Source organism: Euleptes europaea, chromosome 5 (genome assembly GCF_029931775.1).
Source record: "Euleptes europaea isolate rEulEur1 chromosome 5, rEulEur1.hap1, whole genome shotgun sequence".
Lineage (NCBI taxonomy): Eukaryota > Metazoa > Chordata > Lepidosauria > Squamata > Sphaerodactylidae > Euleptes > Euleptes europaea.
The window spans coordinates 63,098,602-63,117,759 of record NC_079316.1 but is presented as its reverse complement, the minus strand read 5'-3'; the positions used below and the strand labels follow the sequence as shown (position 1 = coordinate 63,117,759).

At 41.2% G+C, this 19,158-nt stretch overlaps 1 protein-coding gene across 1 annotated transcript in view; it reads right to left on the bottom strand.

Moving 5' to 3' along the window:
- Window positions 1–19,158, bottom strand: part of ATRNL1 (attractin like 1) — a 645,181-nt gene that overhangs the window by 574,110 nt on the left and 51,913 nt on the right. The window lies entirely within an intron of this gene.

Sequence of the window (19,158 nt, the reverse complement as noted above, 5' to 3'; positions counted from 1 at the left end):
GATCCAGTAACAGATTTTTCCATAATTTTTAAAAGGATACTGCAATTGCACAGGGCCCTAATTCTGACTAAACCACAATGAGTGTGTGGAGGGGGGTATTTAACCCTTTCCCCACCTATTGTTATTAGCTCTGGAAATAAAGAATGCCAGGCACCCCCCATACCTCTATTTTTTCCCTTCCAGCACTAATAACAGTGGGAGAAGACTGCTGAACTCTACACTGCCAATTCAAATAGAGGTTTCACACCCAGTGGCAGATTGTCTGGTTAACTAACTAGGAAAGTTACCAACAGGGAAAGTTACCAACAGAGAGACTAAAACTTTGGTTTTAGGTGAACTTTGCAGGAATGTAGTTGGCAGGCAAATACACTGTTTTCAACAGCCATGATGACATGTGAGCTGAACCTTTGATCTATTTGCCTCACCACTGTCCAACATTGCAGTTGTGTGTTGGCTGTGGTGGCAGAGTTTCAGTCCTTCTGCCTTACGGTTGCTTTTGTATCCTAACCATTGGTACCAGTACAGAGGTGTTCTTTTTGCAATAACCTCCAGGTGGTAGCTGGAGATCTCACGCTATTACAACTGATCTCCAGGAGATAGAAATCAGTTCCCCTGGAGAAAATGTCCGCTTTGGCAATTGTACTCTATGGCATTGAGGTCCCTCCCCTCTCCAAACCCTGTCCTCTGCAGACTCCACTCTCAAAATCTCCAGGTATTTCCCAACCCAGAGCTGGCAACCCTAATCTGGCTGGTTCCCTTGTCTGCTGACTCAGAATGATTTGTGGCTTTCCCTGACACCACTGCTGTGGAGGGCCAATTGGCTGCAATAGGCAGACTGCTTGTCATCTTGCCAGACGACAGGGCCACGGTGTCAGAGGCCTCTGTCACTGTGGCAGCACCACAGCACTCACCACTGCTGCTAGGGTTGCCAGCCTCCAGGTACTAGCTGGAGATCTCCTGCTATTACAACTGATCTCCACCCAATAGTGGAGTTCAGTTCCCCTGGAGAAAATGGCCACTTTAGCAATTGGAGACTATGGCATTGAAGTCCCACCCCTCCCCAAATCCCACCCTTCTCAGGCTCCACCCCAAAAATCTCCTGCCAGTGGCGAAGAGGGACCTGGCAACCCTAACTGCAGCAATGCAAGTGAGTGGCTGAAATGGGCAGCGGAGGAAACTGGAGTAGATGGGAGGAATAAATACGAATTTTTTTCTTTTCTTTTAAAGTACACCAAGGAGCAAGTTAAGAAAAACAAAGTAGAAGAAACATACCAAAAAATGAAACAGCCTATCGGATCTGGACAGAAGATCCCTTAAAGTTCTCTTGCTAACACGTGCTCACAGAGGAGTCAATAGGAGTCCTATTCTCTCCAGGATCAGAGGAGCATGCCTATTATCTTGGGTGCTGTGGAACACAGGCAGGATGGTGCTGCTGCAGTTGTCTTGTTTGGGGGCTTCCTAGAGGGACCTGGTTGGCCACTGTGTGAGCAGACTGCTGGCGTCGATGGGCCTTGGTCTGATCCAGCAGGGCTTTTCTTATGTTCTTAAGTCAAAACTGAAGATGGGCAGGTATTCCTTCCCCAACTAGAGACTAAACCTACCTCCAGGGGCTGTGGATAGGGAAGTATGTAAACGCTCCAGAATGCCATCCCCTTCTTAAGTGGGAAAAAAATAATTTTTACAAACTGAGTGATCTCTGCACCTTGCTACCCTGACTGCGATCCTGAGGGAAGAGGGATTTCCCCTACTGTTCAAATCCAAAAGCAGTTGCAAGACATAAAGGGACTAATCTTACCTACCCAAGGCTACTGTGTAGTTGCAAAGTGGCTTGGAGCGAGGCAACAAACAAGAAGAATGAAGCAATCCCAAACATGATTTTCATGCAGCTTGCATTGCTCAAACAATGACCATGTGGCAAGTATGTTTGCCACAGAGTTGTTAGCATGCCTGGCCAGAAATGTCTAAAAGTCTGCTGGCCCAATAAAGTTATGTCACATTTTGAAACAAAGGACACCCAGCAACGTTAATGCAGGTCCCGACAAACCCCAGAGCCCAGAAATTTGATTGTGGTGCCTAGTACTTTCAGCAATGATTTTATTATAGCATCTCTCAGCAATCCTCAGTAGAAATACCAAGCTTCTTTATAATTTTACTTCATAACGTTTTATTGCATGACAGAAATTCATGTGTGTGAAGTTTTTGTCGTAGCCTTTTTTTGGTGTTAATTTTAGATCATTCTGTGTTGGTAAATTAATTCTTTTTTTAACCAGTTGTTTTCTATTCTGGCTCCAGTATTAAATTAAGTACACCTTTTCGACTTCCACTAGGGCAGGAGAGCGAAGCAGCCGTCTCCCTGGGGGCTCCCAGAGGGGAACCAAGAACGTCGTTAATAGGGGCTTAAATGCACCCCCCCCCCGATTCCTAAATAGTGGAACGGGTGACAGGAAATCTGCAGCCTCGTAGAGCGGTTAGACTGTCACGGTCTCTGACTTAATTATGGTATTCTGTGAACATGTGCAGAATTAATTCCATATAGAGCTTGAACACATCATGCAAACTGAGCCACTGCAGAGGTTTGTGTAATGTATAATGAAAGCCTGTGTAATGCAAATGTCCTTAGAACAGGCTGACAGAATTCTCTCAAGGTCAGCTCTATTAAGAGCTAACTAATTATGTTACCCTGGTCTTGTCCTTGAAGGGGAAGAGCAGAGCACCTTTCCTTATCTATCAGTCAGATGTAACTAAAATCACCTTTCTGACTCAGCTGCCAGATGTCAGAATCTCAAAAGCATAACTTTTGCCCTTCTCAAGGTCTCAAGATATCTTAATGTACTGAGTGAATTAATAGCTTAAACTGTGCTTTTTATAACTTAAAGGCATTAAAGGTTCCTGCAGTCCTATCAAGTAATATCCTTTCTTGCCTTCTGTAATCTGCTCGAGGCTTTCAGTTACTAACAGATGGTCACAAAGTGACAATGTAAACAATAATTGTGTTTTATGAGTTATACAGTTAAATATTGTGCTACAGATTTCTAAATGGTCTCATTTAATGTGTATTGTCCTAACGAAGAGGATGGTATAAACATTATGTATATAATGTGATCATGAAACTCAGAAATGAGTGTTTATACTTTAAGCAAAGTTGACTGAAAGGAAAGGAAGCCCATATATGGTCATGGAGACATGAGCAGCTGCTACTAAAACATTACTGCACTGCTCATCATATCTGATAGAGGGAATAAAAGGTATCCCTCTTGAGGGATAAGAAAGAGGGGATAAAAGATTTCTCTTTACTCTTAATGAGTTTGAAACAGTATAAATACAGCCACAGTACAGCTAGAGAATCAGAACCTTCCAAAAGGCTCTCAGAAACGGCTGAATGGTATGTATGGCTTAAATACTTTACTCTAGACTTTATGAATTAGATACTTTGAACTGAATCAGAATAATTTGACTGTTATATTTTAGAAGTTGGATTTTGAAACTGAATAATATGTAAGACTTGCTTGCTTTTACTGCATACATTGTAAATACATACATTGTATTTTTATAAGAGTTTTTATAGAAGCATTAAAGACATATTTTACTAGAGGTATATCAATAAAAAGACTTGCTTTTTAAAAGTAAGTAAAGTTGGTGAGTCGTGCTTAATCAATGACTGGCTGAATAAGATACCTTCACTTCTCAGTAAGTGAAACATTCAAAGAGCCTGTCATCTGAACAGCACGACCCGCTTCTAGACTCCAGAAAATCTCTGGGTTTTATGACTTGGAGACTCAGTAGCAGTCACCACCAGCTAAGGAGTAATAAATCGCCGAAGACGTCTCTTTGGAATTTTTGGCTTCGCTCTCCCCTATCTATCAACATCTGGCAACTATAGAAGAAAAAAATACCTACTCTTCTGAAATCTGAGTAAGTTTGAAAGACCTCTTTTGTTTTACCTGGATCTGGAAGTCCCAGGAAATTGCTAAGTCTATCTGGTGAATCCGTATCTCCCCACTCAGTGATTAAATGACTCTTTAAAAACAAGAAAAGATCAGATAACTCGGCAGGAACTTTATCAATTTGATCAGTGGGAAGACATAACAATTAAGACTTTTGAAAGACGCTTCAATTGCCAATCAGGAGCCATTACGAATTAAGGGAGGGAGGAGGAAATCCCCCCCACCCCGAATGCAGTCTTCCTTACCAAACAAAGCATTCCTGCCACGTCCTTCCTGGAAATGACCTATCATCGCGAGAGAGCCAGAGAACTTGGAATCGGAAGTGTGGCACCAGTGTGTTACTAGCAAATAACTCCCAAGTTCCTGACTACAAAGAAGAGGGAAGGTTTATGTTGTTTGATTCCTGCAGTACCTCTTTGCTATTCACTACACTGGAACCTGCCTGGATTTAACTAACTGAGTTTTAATAGACTTTTGGAAGGGCAACCATGGAACATTTGATTAAGCAGATGGAACAACTTTTGGCTTTGACGAACACTACATTTCAATGCCTTAATCAAAAAATGGACATTATCCTAGCTGATGTTAAAGAATTAAAAACCCAACTTATTACAACTGGAGCAGAGGAGACACCAAAGGGTCCTCCAGTTCTCAAGAAAGATGAAGAACAGAAGAATTCTGCAAAAGAAATGAGGAATTATAAAAAGCAATCTACAACAACCTATCTGATAATAATGGGATTGAAAATGACTGACTCTGACTTTTGCCACCTGGATCTGTCTGATGAATTCTTCAAAGTGATTGATTTCGACTTTTGTTACCTGGACCTGCCTGATGAACTTTTCTACTCAATCTCACGAGGGAAACAAGGGAGGGCAAGGAGGGAGGGAGGGAACACCCAAACAGTAGGATATTACAAACAGACAGACAAAAAACACAAATCGATAAGGAGCTACAGTAGAAAACCTCAAAGGCTAACTTTAAGCTAAGCAAGCACATAGCTGTGCTTACGACCTGCGAACCCTTCCGAGGCAGGACGGAACTGAGGTTTTGCAGGCTATTTCCCACCAAGGGGAGACAGGAAGTCAAAAGAATTGGTCCTGCCTACCCGATGATGGAAGGAAATAACCCACAAATCAAGACGCTGGAGCCTCAGTAGGAGAATGCCACACTGCAGTTGTTCCAGAAGTCTGTTTCTCCTAACAAGCTCAATATGACAACCTTAAGATAGGAACCAGACTGTGGGGAAAACATGAATGCCTTAAGTGTATGTTGCTACTGTGGGAATCTTGCAGAAATATCAGTAAGGAATGAACTAGGATACTAGAATTAAAGCGACCAAGACTTACCTGGTTGTGCTTTGCGATCCTCCTGGGCCAGGCTCCAAGGGGAAAGGAGGACTTGCTGTGGGGGGGGGGAAGCGGCACCACTCTTGCCTCTCTGCATGTCAGGCGTTTGCCCTCCCTTCCTCTGCCCCGCCCCACAGCCTATTGGCGTGCAGGGCTGGCACAGGATCCGTGGTGTCAGGGGCGCTGGCGCTCCCCCACCCCTTCCCTCGCCTATTTAAGGGCACGTCGCCGGGGCACTGGCCTGTTTGTGGCCTGGCGGCCACAACTTCTTCCCATCTTCAACTGTATTTATTATTTACTTCATTTATACCCCACCTTTCACCACACTAGTGACCAAAATAGTTTACATCATTCTCCTCTCCTCCTTTTTATCCTCACAAAAACCCTGTGAGGCAGGTTAAGCTGAAAGTATGAGACTGACCCAAAATCACCCAATCAGTTTCCACAGCAAGATGGTAATTCAACTGTGGGTCTCCCAGACCCTACTCTGAAGCTCTAACTGCTACGTCACACTAGTTTTCAGAGTGGCTGTTACCTAGGTGAGTCAGACCTAGTCAGACCTAGGTGAGTAATGCAAGTCGGGTGGTATCAAGTCACCCAGTGATTGCTGCCAGGCCTATTGTTGCCAACCTCCAGATGAGATCCGGAGATCTCGGGGCTTCCGGTGGTGCGCTGGGACGAGTACGACGTTCCCTCAGGTTGTCCTGGGGGAAATCCAAGTTTGCGCCAATTTAGGGGTGATATATGCACCCCAATCCGACCCTTGCAAGTGGGTCGGACAGCAGGAATTCCCTGCAGCCCGCAAACGCAGTTTGACCTCCCAAAGACTCTGAGGGAGCTTTATAAGTCCCCCGGAGCTTTGGACGCCAGTCCTGCGAGGGCACTTAGGGAAAGGAATCGCCAAAACGCAACTTTGGCATAAGGCTCTACCCTCCACCACCTTAATACCAACATAAGGACTATTTTAAGAAAAGAACCTCACCTCTCGATGCCTAAGTGAGTACAAAGAACCCTTCGTCTCTTACTGGCATTACCGAATAACCGGGGGGGTAGATGAAGATATTCCCAGTACCTCTGCTCCTCCCTTATTTGAATCGGGAAAGTTTGATTTGTAAATTCCATCAGGATTAGTGGCAGGAGCCTTATCAAATAGATCAGCTTAAACTAAAACAAAGAGTTGGAAGGACGCTTAGATGATGGACTAGAATTTCCACCAATGAGAAGCAACTTGGAGGGAAGGGGAGGGTGAATTTCTTCCTGATTCTCTGGTGAAAAAGAATTTCCTGCCACGTTAGCAGCAAGGGATTCATCAGACCGGAAGCCCCTCTATACCACCCTCTTTATCATCTGAGTCATAACAACAGGAAACAAGTCGCAGGACCGGATACGCGTCGCACTTGAGTAACACAGAAACAATTCCTGAAGGAAACCACCATCGAGATGAGGCGGTAGAAGGTCCGCGGCAAATTCAACTTCCGGAATACTTCCTGGTAGATCCGACCTAGAGCGTCCAGTAAAACTCGTTGGTATTTCAAAACTTTATCAAGCTGTTTTAAAGCCAAATTTGGCTCTTTTCAACCCGAAAAAATTATTAAGCTGATCAATGAACTATCCTCTATTAATCACCATCTGGAGGGCCCTGTCTGAGGACATGACTTTTACCAGCTTTATTCCAATGTAAATGTCTGGAACTCGGCCCCGATCTGGCTCACTGCATAGCCTTGCCTATACTAAACTGAAGGAGACAGCACAAGTTTCAACTATGGAGAAAAAATTACAGGACATGTTAGCCAAACAAACAGAGGCAACAACCAAGCAGTTTGAACAGATGTCTACACAGATGGCGCAGCTAACTTCTATGATGACAAATCTTGGCCAAGCATCTCAAGCCATTAACCACAAATTGGATGTGGTAACAGGAGACCTTAAAGAAGTAAAAACTCAAATGAGTACTATGAAGTCAGATATGCAAGCAATGGATTTATCAATAAAGAAAGTGATGGAATAGCATAAGGATACAAAGAAAAAATTAGCAAGCCAAGAAAAACAGATTGAAACAATACAATTAAATCAGACAGCTGTAAAAGATCAAATAGCCATGATGGAGATGAGAGTGAGAGAGACCAACCTTCGTCTGCGCAATTTTCCAGATATGATGGGAGATAACAAAGAAACTGCAGTTCCAAATCTGGCCTACCTGTTTCAAATGGACGAACAAGAATTGAACCAAGCCATTAACAGAGTATACAGAATACCATTACCTGCTAGAATGAAAAGGTCTAAGCCAAGAGACCTGATGATAGTGTTCTATGACACTAGGATTAAGGATAAGATCATGAAGATGCATTATGACAACCCGGTGTCAGCAGGAGATACTCCTCTAATTTTATTAAAGGACATACCAAGACATCTACTCTCACAGAGGAATAATTACAAAGAATTTGTGTCTGTTTTGAAAGCTAATGGTATCAAATATCGCTGGATTATGCCACAAGGCTTGGCTTTTACCTACAAAGAAATGAAAATGACAATTACATCTACAGCAGATGTGGGAAAATTTCTGAGCCTTAACATGGCTAAAAGACTGGATAACCTTATCAAATACACGTTTACTGGAGCTTGAAGGCTTCAATAATATTAGTGGATGGCATGGCTATTTATGGTATGACAAAATTAAGATACAAGCATCATTTAGGAATCATATAATCAGGTCCTCTTTATTACGTATTTGGATGAAATATAAACATATTTTGGAACCAGCAACACCGATGTGGATTTCACCGTAAGAAATGTTAACGCTACGTCCACTTAGACCGGACAAATTTATAATTTACCAGGAATTAATTAAATGGGAGGGCGGAAAATGTTCATTAAAGGAATTTCAATTTTTTAAAGAGGATCTACAATGGTTGCAATACTGTCAGATTAAATCAGTTTTTGTACAAGATATGAAAAATGGATTTTCTAAAGAAAAGTCCCCTTTCCACAAGATGTTATTAGATAACAATTTGAAACTGATCTCGAAAATGTATAATCTACTTTTAACAATATATTGTGAGCAGGAGACGATTAAACCAACTATGATCGACTGGGCTCAAAACCTGGGACATGATATTGCTTTAAATAAATGGGAAAGACTATGGTCAAAAGATTTGAAAGGAATAAATGCGCAATCAATTCGAGAAAACATTTATAAAATGATGTATAGATGGCATTTAACACCTAAGAAGATTGCAAAGATATATAAAGTGACATCCCCTAAATGTTGGAAATGTAATAAGGAAATTGGTTCCTTTTATCATATGTGGTGGACTTGTGATAAAGCTAAAGATTTTTGGGATATGATCTACAATGAATTGAGATTAATAGTACAAAAAAATATACCCAAAACACCAGAAATGATGCTATTAAGTATGATACCTGATGATTTGCTAATACAAAGAACTTTTTTGATCTATGCTACAACAGCTGCGAGACTGCTCTATGCAGCAAAATGGAAAGGGGCAGAAATTCCCGAGAAAAAAGACTGGATTGGGAAAATGTTTGAATTGGTGGAAATGGCAAAACTTACAGCCATTTTAAATGAAAAAGACAATGTTCGATTTTTAGGGGAATGGGAGGATTGGATGAAATATTGTGAATATGAATTAAAACTGGGGAAAATGGAAGAATACTTATTAATCTGATCTAGAGGACACAATTAATATTAAGAGTTATAATCATTTATATTAATAGAAGATGTTTTATGAAAGTTAAATGAATTTATGATAGTTAAGATCAGACCAATTACGATGGGATGAATACTTTATTAAAAGGCGGAGAGAGGCGATGGGGAAGTCATAAATTTTCCTTTAATTGTTTTTTTTGTTATGAATTTAAGAAACTATAACAACATAGAGTTAAAATTTTGAATTTCATATTGCCTTTATTGTTGTTTACTATCATGGAAAATTTGTATTATAAAAACCAATAAAATTATTATAAAAAAAAAGAGATCCAGAGATCTCCAGATGATAGAGATCTGTCCCCCTGTAGAAAATGGCTTGGAGGGTAGATTCTATGGCATTATATCTGATTGAGGCCCCTCCCCTTCCCAAACCCCACCCTCCCCAGACTCCACCCCCACATTTTCAGGAATTTCTGGCAACCATAGCCAGGCCAGGCCCCAATGAGTCTTCCCTCAGAGGTCAAACAGCCCTAGAAAGGACCCTGGATTACATTACACTGGCTTTCACATGAAAATAAAACAGTAAAACAGTAAAATATTAAGTTCACTCAGAGCCAAAGAGGCCCAACCCACATATATTGGCAAATGGCAACTATTGGGTTAAAATATGAATCGTTCCTTGTCAGTGGTTGATTTCGGCTCTCCTAATAGATGTACCCTAAATATGCATTTCACTCATACCATGCCCCATGTAGTAATCTAACAACCTTTCAGGTTTTTGAATTATTACATTTTTCTATTTTCATCTAAATATTGCATTGGATTCTATGCATCATGAGCTATGGACATTTATGGGAAAGACCTCCCTTTCCTCCACAGCTCACAGCCCCCCCCCCCCAAAAAAAAACTGCTTCTAGGGGTTGGAGACTATTCCAGAATAGAGTGGTATGCCATGCAAGGGGAATGCAACAAGAAAGGGAAATTAGCAGAATTTCACACACACACAATCTTGCATGGCTTTTGTTTCATTCTTAGAATACCTCACTCAAGTGGACAATTTCTACTCAAGCTGCATACTCTTGAACTACTTCTCCCTGAATTCCCAAATGTCTCCAGCAAACCCTCAAGAGCAACTTTTCAGAAAGTAAATGGGAAGGAGGGGAATGATAAAATCCTGTGGGGTTTTTTGTCCCTGAGAAGCTGAAATACAAATAATCATCTTTGGTTTATCCAACTTTCTCTAAGTCTTCAGTCAAAAAGGGCTTTTGTATATATCACCTGTGATCCCAATTTTGGAAGGCTAGTTGCCTATGCAATAAGATAATCCTCACTGCACCTTTCTGCTCCCATTTCTAATTCAACTTCACCTCTCTCTCACTTCAGGTCCAAGTACTGCATCATCATGATTCACTAACCCCCCTTTTAGAGTTACAATGCAGTTTTATATATGGCGGTCAACCATACGGGTCTGTCAAATTGATAAAAATACCTCTAATGAACACTCAAATAATAATGCTTTATCTGACTTCTCCTTCACTCAAACAGAATTCATAACCTAAATTTCTCACATCAGCATTAAAAAATACATGCAAAGTTTCCTGCTGATTGTTCGGACAAGACTGTTGTCAGACCTGTGCAGGTACCCTCCATAAGGATCAGATTTTAGAACCATTAGAGCTCTGAAAAATTTAGATTTGTGTTAATAAACATAAAGGGCAAGATGATCTCTAATACATCCAGAATCAAATCCACCCAAGGCTTTTTAAAGATAGCTGCAATCATTTAGAAGGCAATGGAAGCCATGACCTGCTTTGACAGTCAGCCCTCATGGTACCCTGGAAACTGGTACTTTGGTCTTAGCTGAGATTCTGCCTTTGCACTGCTTCTGACAAAAAGATAGTACCAGAATTGTAGATCATGCCCTTCATCATGAAGATCTGAATGTCTGAAACGAAAACCCTATTAAAGTAGCACCATAATTAATGGAGATTTCACAGCCCAAGTGTTTTGGTTATGTGCTGAATTAATAGAAAAATATTATTGATGTAAGCAAAATATTACTATTGAAGAAATATATTCAACACATCTGGCTAATCTGTGAAATAAGCAAGTGTCATCTCATTCATTAACCAAGCAGATCTTCCACTTAATTTCTGAAACTGGCAACACCTCGGACTAATGCAAATAATTGCATGATCGAAGACAACGTCTGTGCCTAATTCACAAAAGAAGCAAAGCATTTCATCACTGCAGGGGGTAACTTTCATGAAATAGATATTGAGTTGACAATTTCATGAATTAGCCCAAGACACTGTTAAAATTCCATTAATTAAGGAGGGGCTCCATCAATCTTATAAATTAGATTTGCTTTTAATATACATTTTATATGACAGACAATATGGAAACCTAAGAGCTCCGAAAGAAAATCTCAAGAGGAAAAAAAAACACTGCTTGCTGATATGTTTATTATCTTCACCTATTTAGAGAAGAATTAATCTGCTAGTACCAAGATATAAAGTTCTTCTGTTACTGTAACCCTTTGCCTTGGGAACTTCAAGAGACCAAACAACAAACTTCAGTACACTTAGCACAACATCTTCATATGGTGTCCTGATTTTGTAGTGATAAAGGTCTGATATGGTGGCAGTAATTCTCTACAGAGATAGACATAATTCCCGTTCTGTTGCAACTGGCCTTTGAACCTCAGCATAACAATTGCCAAATATTTCCAATCTAAATCTTCCTTAGTCACCAGAGTCCCTTAACTACAATATATCATAAGGCAGACTGACATTCAAAAATCTACTATGTTATTAGACCATGTCATCACAAGACATGCGCCAATATCATTATAAAAGATAAATACAATGCAAAGAATGTGATCCACACGTATAAATGTAAGCAGCACTAGGTGTCACTCTACCCCTGGACTGCTGGCTACCCAGGATGCCAGAAAGGTCTGTGCTTAGAAATCAGGCCTCTTAGCTAAACAAAGTAGAATATTACTTACTCAGTAAAGAACGATACTTGCTATATTGCCTGTTTAAGGCACACCATCATAATTACAAAATATAAGAAGGGGGGGAACCAAATATTTCCCAGTTTTCTGTTGTTACTGATCCTATGACATTGATAAATCTGAGTAAGAATGTGTGTGTGTTTTAGGAAACAACTTTTAACTTATGGTGGTTCAGACAAAACCGCAATTATACAACATTAGCATGCTTAGAAGATAAAGTGAAGTGGGATCATAGTAGGGTTGCCAATCTCCAAGTACTAGATGGAGACCTCCTGCTATTATAACTGATCTCCAGCCGAGATAGTTCATATGGAAATAAATATTTAAAGAACCCCTAGGATATATACAAAGCCACTAGTGGGCTGGGGTTTCTCTGGCAATAGCCGTCTTTTAAATATTAATGAACCCATGCGCACGTTACCACACAAGTAAAGACTTCCTCTAGTTTGCATACAGGATCAGTAATGACGAAGAGAGAAAAAAACTTATGGAGGGTTTCCTTGTGACATCATCATTTCTCCCACACTAACATAATGAGGGTGATATATTTGGGAGCACAAAATATATATGAATGTGTATAATGTGGAGTGGTATGACACCCTCCAAAAGACACAGGGTATTTTTTTAAAAAAAGTTCAGCCATCTGTTCTGAATGAATTTTTCAAATCAAGCTTCTAGGTTAATTGGTTTGCAGATTAAGTTGTTAGTTAAATAAAGACAAAGCTTTATTTAACATTCTTCACCAGCAGTCTTGTATGAAAATAGGAGGGGACCCTCTGTATCACCAAAATGAACTGTCACACCTGCAAACGCACACACCAACAGAGCAAGGTATTGCGTTCTCTGGAACAGAGCAAATGGTTGGAGTCCAGTTAGGGCTGCCAGCTCCACGTTAGGAAATACCAGGAGATTGGGGGGTAGAGCCTGCAGAGGCTGGGGTTTGGGGAGGGGAGGGATTTCAGCAGTTCATAATGCCAAAGTCCACCATCCAAAGTGCCAATTTTCTCCAGGTGAACTGATCTCTATCACCTGGAGATCAGTTGTAATCCCAGAGGATTTCCAGCCACCACCTGGAAGTTGGCAACGTTAAGGTCAGTCTTTCCTCCAGATCGTTTCAGAAGCAATCTTCTGCTGTGGACCATGTTTCTTTAGCACCAGGAACTTTTCAGTTCATTGAAAAACACTGGTCTTGCATGATCAGAAGTGTCTAATGCGAGAGGAATGTGCTTCACAGCAGACAACTGCCTCTGCAACAGAAAAGTGGGGATAAGGTTTAGGATCCAAACCTAAGTACTTTAATGTCTGACCCATGGATGAATGAATGTCTTCCTAAGATCCAACATAAAATAAATTTATTTCTGTAATCAAATACATACATATGTTGGGTATACCATGTCTGTATTAGAGAAAGAGAAACTCAAATAGGACTCATCAAGCCTTTTGGCAAATTCAAAAAGGAAACAGTAAGGTAAGTAAGAACTAGTAATCTTGTCCAAAAAAAGCAGTGTGAATCACAATACATCATTTATTGCATTATTTGATCAATGTAGTTATAAATATATAATGTATTATGATCAAGCGGTTGACCTGTTTATTGTAAGATCCTTCGTCTTACAATAAACAATTCAACCACTTGAGCATGGTATAGTGGTTAAGATGTCAGACTAGGATCAAAGAAACCCAGGTTCAAATCCCCACTCTGCCATGGAAACCTGCTGGGTGACCTTGGGCCAGTCACACATACTCAGCCTCGACCTCGGCAAGTATTTGGATAGGAGACCAGGGTCGTGATGTGGAGAAATATCAGGGTTGTGATGTGGAGGCAGGCAAAGGCAAACCACCTCCAAATATCTCTTGCCTTGAAAACCCTATGAGGTCACCATAAGTCAGCTGTGATTTGATGGCAAAAAAGACCCTTCAAGTCACTGTGAGAAAAGTAAAGTATAAATTGTTTAAATAAATAATTAAAATTTAGAAAAGAACCATACTTAATTGGTTCCGTCAAGGTAAGGCTGAGAAATATTATATAAATTGATGATCTTGAATCAGAAAATGCATGTTTCTGCACTAGGCAACTAATCATTGTTATTGTGACTTGTTTAATTTTTTTTCTGGCAATCAACCAAAATGGATAATAGTAGCTTAACAAAAATATACAATTCTAAAAAACAGTGAGGTTTAAAAAACAGCCAAATTGTTTGAAGCTCAGATTCTTAAATTCATGACAAAATACAAACTTATGTTTAATGTTCATAACTGAATAGCAATACCCTCAGCAAGAAATGTACATCTTTTGTGGCACCCATACTGCTGGCAATGGGAGACAACATCTGTTAGTGAAAAGCCATTACTTAACAAGGTACTTCTATCATTGAAAGCAAAACCTCTATCATAAAATCTACAATATTCAGGCTAATCAGCAATCGCAAAAAGAATAAATACAATGGTCAATGAAATTATACCATGACTATTGAATTCCCAAAAGTCCCAAAAGTTTTATTTGGGTATTTTCTTGGTTTTTGTTTACTCACATCATATAATCTATTGTAGATACAATTAAAAGGGAATATATAATTTATGGCCAGGTAGTGATAATACAGAAGATCTTATGATTTTAATATAGTGCAACTGACTGTCATCTGTGACCTAGTTCAGGGGCTTAATGTAAGCCTCTTGAGTCTCACCTAACTTGCAACTTTTTCTTTTTCTATTTCTGATGGCAAGCTTTCTAATAATCGCATGCCCCCAAGAGGACACAGGGTTTCTTTCTACCTTTCAGACCACATGATGGCAAATAACCAGGCTGTGTTGTTTCTGGGCCTTAGAAAAATAACTCTGTTCTACAGCAAGCAATTTGAGTTGCATCTTCTGATGAAAAGTGTGACCATGTAATTGGCATAACCATTTTTTCAGCAACTACAAGCCAAACAAAAATAAATCAGCTGCATAATACTTGATCTTTAGGGTTGCCAACCTCCAGGTATTAGTGAAAAAAGACAACAGTATAGTGCATATAACAACAGTGGTATTTATATCTTAACCACTCAAAATAAATGAATGCAACAAATTACATACAGTGTATAAGGCAATACACAACTTAGGTATATAAGTCCAATTAGGACACAATTGATATAAAAAATAGTTCATATACTCACACTCTAGCTGTTAGTACTTAGCTTACGCGCTGGCCAAAGAACTATGTCATCATTAAGTATTTAAACAGTACCTTACATGCATGGTTACAAGCAATTAGAACTGAGCATGATTCTTAAAGTGATACAGACATGTCATGAGTCATAAATTACAAATAGCAAGATAAATCAATTGCAGCATTCATTCCATTAGGATGTACAGTATCAAAAAGTTGGATGTATTTGGATTCCTGTCGTCTCAATAATAACTCTATATCAGTTTTATCATAACCCTGTTTAACAAAACGCCATAACACGAAAAAAGACAAATCTTCATCAGAATGATTTTTCTCAAGAAAATGCTGAGTCAGGAGCGCCTCTAACACGTGATTCCTGATCCTGGATCGATGTTCACTGATTTGATATTTGATTTGCCTACTCGTTTTTCCAATATACCAATGTTGGCATTTGCATCTAATGGCATAAATAAGGTATTTGGAATCACAGTTGTTAAAACTGTTTATCACAAAATTACGGCCCGTTACAGGGTTAGTTATTTCACGGACTGGCAACATGAATTTGCAGTTTTGACACGAACCGCTGTTGTCATTGTACATTCATGTTGTCATTGTACATACATTTCAGCAATTGTGTCCTAATTGGACTTGTATGCCTAAGTTGTGTATTGCCTTATACACTGTATATAATTTGTTGCATTCATTTATTTTGAGTGGTTAAGATATAAATACCACTGTTGTTATATGCACTATACTGCTGTCTTTTTTCACTAATTAACTTACAGCAGGCTAACCTTAGTTTGCTAAACCTCCAGGTATTAGCTGGAGATCTCCTATTACAACTGATGTCCAACCAACAGAGATCAGTTGGCCTGAAGAAAATGGCCGCTTTGGCAATTGGACTCTATGGCATTGAAGTCCCTTCCCTCCCCAAACCCCGCCCTCCTCCAAAAACCTCCTGCCAGTGGCGAAGAGGGACCTGGCAACCCTATTGATCTTTGAGTCACAAACTGCTATGGCAGAAAAGAGTATCTGAAAATTAAAAGATAGTCCTCATAATGATCACTTTGAAAATGATGTTTAGGGCTATATTTGAACGTGGGCTCCCAAAGGTTCAGTGCCCGCTCCTATTTTAAAATGCCCAAGTTCAGTGCTGAAAAACATGATTATTGGTGTGTGGGGGGGATATTATTGAAGCCAGTACCTACACATCTGGGATTCGGAAGCAAGATTTAAGACCACCATTTTCAGGAAGCCTTTCTCATCTTGGCACCTCTCACTATGAAAATTAAGAAGTGATGCACAGGTATCATGAACCTAGCATGTCTTTAAGAGACTGATAAGCAACAACTTTGGGAGACAACTGACCATAAAAAGTGAAAAGACCCAAACTCTCATGCTCTGTAGAAATGTTACAACAGAGAATAAGGGTCTGTACATGTGTTGCTGTTTTTGCCTGATTTTTAATAAAAGATTTGCAGATGTTTACAACTAACTCTTTCATATACCTGTTGACTTATGGGGTTTTGAATTAATCTGGCACTAAAAGAGAAGGAAAACAATGTAGCACCTACTTGGATTCCCATCCCAGACTGAACTTTGGTTAAGAGATCTGTTGAAATAGTTTACATTATTATTAACTTTGCAGAACAAAGGCCAGCGTTAGGTATGGTGTCAGCTTGGAACCAGTGATACTATGTTCAGCTGGAAGAATTATGAAACCAGGATTCCAAAGATAGAGTACATTAAGGCAGCAGAAGACTGATTGTAAGAATACAGCAATAAAACAGATGGGAAACAGTGAAGTCCTGCAGTCTGGCACCATTTCCCCAAGTGTTTTTAGTGCCAGACTGATTACTTGTCAGGTACTGAACCGTGCAAACCCTCTTCTTGCTGCAGAGCTGAGGCTGGAATCCATGCCTTATTCATTCAAGGTCTTATCCCAGCCTTTCTGTTTTCAACTTCATTTCCACAGTTTAATATTTCTAGATATCTTTTAGTTCAACCTAAGGTTTTGAGGCTAGGGATAAAATATATTACTAGGATATATTAATTATTGCCACTTAAATTATTGATATGTGCTGTCAGGTTTAATTGTACCTTAGTATAGCTCTTGCTTTAGAATAGAAAATGAGTCTGAACCACCCTCACCTTCTGGATTTTATAGTATAAAACAGAATTGCCTTATTCTGTGCATCAACGTAAGGTGGAAGGTGAGAGAGAAAACATTATTGGGCCTTGGTTTGACATGGGAATGCAAAAAGTTGTAATCAGCTCTGAGGCTCAAATTGCTTGTTACATGCAAACAAACAGTATCCCTGCAACTGGGGATGCCAGCCTCCGATGCCAGCCTCCAGCTGGGACCTGGGAATTCCCCAGAATTACAGCTCATCTCCAGACAATGGAGATTACCGTATATACCCGTGTATAAGCCGACCCGCGTATAAGCCGAGGTGCCTAATTTCTCCCCGAAAATGGGGGAAAATTGGGCACCCGCGTATAAGCCAAGGGTCGGCTTATAACCCCTCCCCCCCCCGCAGGCTTACCTGACCGGCTCCTGGCGGTGAAAAGCGGCGCGGGCCCGGTGGGGGCGGATTTCCTGTATGTGAAGGAGGCTGCCGCCAGGCCGCTCCGGGTGGCGGAAAGCGGCGCAGGCCCGGCGGCCATCCTGCAGCCACAGGAGGCCGCCCCAGGCCGCTCCTGGCGGCGGCAAGCGGCGCGGGCCCGGCAGCCTCCCAGGCAGGCCCCGCTGGGCGCTCCCAGGCCGTGGGAAGGGGCGCAGGCTGGCGGCGAAGGATGGTGGCGGGGGCAGCCGCGAGGCCTGCCTGCCCCTAGGCAGGCTCTGCTGGCCGCTCCCAGGCCGCGGAAAGGGGGGCGGGCCGGCGCTGGAGGGGGCGGCGGGGGCGGCCGCAACGCCTGCCTGAGAGCAGGCAGGCCCCGCTGGCCGCTCCTAGGCCGCGGGAAGGGGCGTGGGCTGGCAGCGGGGGGGTGGCGGGGGCGGGGGCGAGGCCTGCCTCGGATCAGGCAGGCCCCGCTGGCCGCTCCCAGGCCGCGGGAAGGGGCGCGGGCCGGCAGCGAAGGACGGCGGCAGTGGTAAGTTTCCCCTCCTCCCTCCCTCCCTCCCTCCCTCGCCTACCGTATTGACCCGCGTATAAGCCGAGTTGGCTTTTTTCAGCCCTTTTTTTGGGCTGAAATACTCGGCTTATACGCAAGTATATACGGTAATTCCCTTGGAGAAAATGGATGTTTTGGAGGGTGGACTCTATGGCATTGTACCCCACTGAGGTCCCTGTTCTCCCCAGATTCCATCGCCAAATCTCCAAGAGTTTCCCAACCTGGGTCTGGTAACCCCTACCCTCCCCCATCCCTTGCCAGTTGCCAGGGGAGACCTGGCAACCCTACTTGTGATCCACTTTCAGCAGGAAAAGCCACACCTAACAGAGACAATTCTGATTAGAGAAGAAGCAAAGGAAGGAACACTTGTTTTTCACTGTCTGGTATGTTCCCGCTCCAATTTACCACTCAGTTTTCCATCCCCCTTAGTTTTAAATAAAGGGTTATTACTACTATCCCAACTTTGCTTTCCTCATCAAAATTGTCCCGACTACCACTAAACTTGGTGGTATATAATAGTGCTTTGGACCAAATACAAGATTAATTTCAGATGAAACAAGACAAATATGCCATCAAATGAGTACTGGTTCAGTTCCTTTTCTGAAACATGATCTATTCAAACCATTATTAATGGGAATGCCCTTTCAAATAGATGTACCATATTTTTAAAGATTGCCACAATTTACAAGAACAGATGTGGATTCTGCAATATTTGAAATCTGTAAAGCACTGGATTGCATTTACATAGTTTCAGGCAGCAGCCACAACCAGGAAAAGGTGCTCTCAGAAACACAGGACACACATTTACTTAAATTCAGTCAAGGTTGTTGTCATCCATATAGTCAATACTGATTTATTTAAAACTTTTTATTCAGGTTTTTTAATTGAAGATCTCCATGACAAGTCATAATTATTAC